This window comes from Arachis duranensis, chromosome 9 (assembly GCF_000817695.3).
Source record: "Arachis duranensis cultivar V14167 chromosome 9, aradu.V14167.gnm2.J7QH, whole genome shotgun sequence".
NCBI lineage: Eukaryota > Viridiplantae > Streptophyta > Magnoliopsida > Fabales > Fabaceae > Arachis > Arachis duranensis.
In genome coordinates, this window is record NC_029780.3 from 12,811,360 (window position 1) to 12,816,164 (window position 4,805).

Here is a 4,805-nt window from a genome sequence, read left to right on the forward strand (position 1 = left end):
CCTGAAATCACAGAAAAACACACAAACTCATAGTAAAGTCCAGAAATGTGAATTTAACATAAAAACTAATGAAAACATCCCTAAAAGTAGCTTGAATTCACTAAAAACTATCTAAAAATAATGCCAAAAAGCGTATAAATTATCCGCTCATCAATACCCTCAACATAACTCTCAACCATACTCACAATTCCCTTCCTACCAACCACTTTCATATGACCCTAATATATATCCATCCTACCAACAACCATATGAGCCATATGAACCACATATAGAGCCACCACCATTCCAACATCAATATTTTCAAGAGCCACCTCCTCCACATTATTACCAAGATGAACCACCTCCAATGTATACTAACTTTCAACCACAAAATGAATTCTACCCTCCACCACAACCCTCCATGGAAGAGCACTCATGTCCATCAATCCAAGAGCAAGATGATCTTACCTATGTTTTCAAGTTGGAACAAGATCACCTCAAGGAAGCAATGGATTGGCTTCAAGCAACCATCCGTCAAAAGATAGACTCATGGGACAAGCAAAATATATGCAAGGATGATTGTGGAGGAGTAACCATGGAGTGTGTTGTGCAACAAGTGAAAAGAGTGAAAAACATAGAACCACCACAATTCTACCAAGCAGAACCACCTTCCTACTATGAACCCTTCCCCCAAAATGAGAAACCCTTCCACCCACCCCAACCTCTAATGGATGAAACCCTTGGTGTTATTGTTCAAGGGCAAGAAGAGATGAAAAGGGATGTACAAAATTTCATGGCCGCCTTGGATGCGGTAACAAATCAATTAACCTCCCAATGCTTGAACACTCAAGGAACTCCCATGGCTACATGTGGAGAATCAAATGAAGAACATAGCATGAAGGAGAGATTGGAAACTCTGGTGGAAAATGAGGGAAGTTGCTTTGTATTGGAACAATTGGAGGAAGCTTTAATTGTTGAAGACAAGGAAGAAGTGGTAGAAGACTTAGGAGATGCGGAGCTTCCATGGGAACATAGAGTTGAAGAAAACCCCTCCAAGATGATTGAAATTGATGCTAGGGAGGAAAGTGCACACCTTTCAAGGCATACTCCATATGAAGACTTGGATGGGATAGAGCAAGGATTGAGTTCCCTTGGTGATGAAGATCAAGCATCAAGTCCTAGTGGTGAAGAATCCTTTGAGCATGAAGAACCTTCTCCTGTTGAATTTGAAAGCGTTGAGGAGGTAAATTTTTCTCACCCTCCCTATTATGATTTGAGTAAAGGAAAAGGTTTAGATAAAATTTTTGAACAAAGGATTGAGATTAAGAGATCTTGTGAAGAGGTGAAAGTCCCTAGAAATAGAAGAACGAGGGTTGGTTATGCTTTGTCAAGATCTTTGGAAGCATCTTTGCCTAGGTTTCCATCTACACCTTCATTTGAGTGGGTGAAATTCATTTCTATTAGTTTTATTATCCCACTTGAATATGGTTTGCTTGAAACGGATGGCCAACTTAGGGAACTTTGTGGGATGAAGCGAAAGCGGAAAAGGTTTTGTGGTGGGCGTTGCAAATCAAGGCTCATTATGGTTGATGCATCAAACATGAGATATAAAGGTTGGAGTAGTGCTCAAATAGATGGGTCTAGGAGGATTATTGGGCACTTCATAGAGATTTCATCTTGTTCACCACCCGGATGGACTAATAATGATGATCAACCTCAAGACGGGTGTGAAAATAAAGTGTGGGATCCCGGATTCAGAGTTTAGCTCAAATCCCTCAATTTCAGTCAGAAATTACCTGAAATCACAGAAAAACACACAAACTCATAGTAAAGTCCAGAAATGTGAATTTAACATAAAAACTAATGAAAACATCCCTAAAAGTAGCTTGAATTCACTAAAAACTATCTAAAAATAATGCCAAAAAGCGTATAAATTATCCGCTCATCAATACCCTCAACATAACTCTCAACCATACTCACAATTCCCTTCCTACCAACCACTTTCATATGACCCTAATATATATCCATCCTACCAACAACCATATGAGCCATATGAACCACATATAGAGCCACCACCATTCCAACATCAATATTTTCAAGAGCCACCTCCTCCACATTATTACCAAGATGAACCACCTCTAATATACGAAAATTTTCAACCACAAGATGAATACTACTTTCCACCACAACCTCCTATGGAAGAATACTCATATCCATTGATCCAAGAGCCACATGATCCTAATCATATTATCCAAGAGGAACAAGAGTCAAGGGATCGTCTCAAGGAGGCGTTGGATCAATTTCAAGCAACCATGGAGTGTGTTGTGCAACAAGTGGAAAGAATGGAAAACATTGAACCACCAGTGGTTGAAGATTTAGGAGTTGTTGAGTGCAAAGAGGAATCTATAGTTGAAGAGCCTTCTTCCAGGGAGTTTGAAAGTGATTTCAAGGAGGATAGTGCACAACCTTTAAGGCACAATGTGATTGAAGAATTCGAAGAAGTGGGGCAAGCACCTAGTTCCCCCATCTATGATGATTCCGCATCAACATATGATCCTTTTGAGTTTGAGGAATCCTCCCCCATTGGACTTGGAATTGATGATGAGGTAGATTTCACTCAACCTCCTATTTATGATTTGAGTGATGGAGAAGAGTTAGAAGAAATTGTTGAAGAAGAACTTGAACTTGAGGAAGCTTGGTAAGAGATAACGCTTGAAGAACCTTGCCAAGTGGTGGAAGCCTCTAGAAGAGGATGGACAGGAGTAGAACGTGCTTTATTGATATCATTGGGAACTTTTCTACCAAGGCCATCATCTAATCCTTCATTCGAGTGGGTAAAACTCATTAGTCTTAGCTTTATTATCCCACTTGAATTTGGTTTGCTTGAAACGAATGGCCAACTTAGAGCGCTTTGCGGAATTAAGTGTAAAAGGAGGATGTTTAGTGGTTGGCGTTGTAAATATAGGCTTATTATGGTTGGAAGCTCAAAATTTAGGAGCATGGATTGTTGTAGTGCTCAATTGGATGGGTCTAGGAGGATAGTTTGGTGCCCAAGTGAGAATTTTGCTTGCTTACCACCTGGAGGAAATTATCATGATCAACTTCAAGATGGGTGTGAAAACAAAGTGTGGGATCCCGGATTACAAGATATAGATCAACTTTGGGAGCCCATGGTTTGTGAAGAACTCCATCAAAGCTTGGAGATATTAACTTTGAATGATGGAGCTTATTGGAAGTCTAAGCATTGGTGGATGTTCAAGGATGGATTCAAGCACAAGCCACCTTGATGAGGAGCTCCCCATAAGTCCAACTTAAGGACAATAAACAAAAGTGCTAGGTGGGAGACAACCCACCATGGTAAATCCTTTCATTTTCTTTTTTTGTACATATTGGTAGAACTAGTTTAATTTCATATTTATATTAGTTGGTTGAGTTTAATTAGTATTTTATCATGTCAAATAAGGTTTTATGGTATTTTGGTAGATGCTTGGAGGTTTAGAATGCTTGGATTGGTGCAAAAACATAGCAAAAAAAAATTTTTGAAAAACAGAGCACCATCCACGCGTACGCGCACTTCACGCGTACGCGCACATCATGCATTTTGGACCATCCACGCACGCGCGCCATGCGTGCGTACGCGTGGATTGAGAAGTTCCACATTCCATACATTTTCCAGAGAGTTATGCCTACGCCACGCCAACGTTGTGCCTTTGGCACAACCCCACTCGCGCGCACGCGCACATGACGCATACGCACCACTCTCGAAATAAACCATCCGCGCGCGTATGCACGGATTTCCCTCTCTTTCATCCATTTCTTTTCTTCTCCTCTTTCCATTTCTTTTCCTTCTCCTTTCTTCTTCCCTTCTCCTACCCCTCATCCAACACTTCCTAACACCATGGATAACCATTTATTTTAGTTGGTTAATTAGTTAGTTTTCATTTTATTTTCTCTCTTTTCATTATAAGTGTTGGATTATTGACTTTGTTTACTACACTTTGTTGCCTCTTATTGCCTAAATGCTATTTTAGCATGAATGTTTTTCGATAATCTTTGTTGGACTATTTAATTGAGGTTATATTTTACTGCTTGGTTTTGAGTTTTTCATGCTTACCTTTTAAGAATACCAAGTGATGAGAATTGCATTTGAGCTTGTAACTTTTTTGAATTGCATGATTTGGCCACCATGTGATTTGAACCGTATTCTTTGATTAGGCAATCTCTTGATGGATGATGATGTGCATTTACCTTAATGCATTGTATTTCATGATCATAATGTGCATTTACCTTAATGCATGGTATTTCATGATCATATGCATCCATATGTGTTTGACTTGAATGCTTTCATGCTTCTTTAATGCTTGTTTTACCTTACAAGTTTACTTAAAGCATCTCAAGCACACTAGGATAAGTGAAGTGTATGCTTCTTTTGTGACATAACTTTTAGGCTAATGTGTGTTCTAAACCGCCTAATTTAGAATTCACACACTTATTTGTCATTAATGTCACAATAATTCACTCACTCATTTCTAGTGATTTACCTCATTCCAACAATGTATGCTTCCTTGTTTTTATATCTTCTCATCTTTGGTGTTATATTTTTGTTTTTCATGAACAATGCACCACAAGCAAATATGGAAGCAAGACTAAGAACACACAGCAACTCGGAGAGTCGCCGTATCCCCTTGCTCATCCTTCAATGCACCGAGGACGGTGCAAACTTTTAAGTGTGGGGAGGTCGTCCGACCGGTCGGCGATTTTGGGTGACAAATTTCTAATCTCAACACCTTTGCATTTCATTTTAGGATTTTAGGGTTTTTACTTGC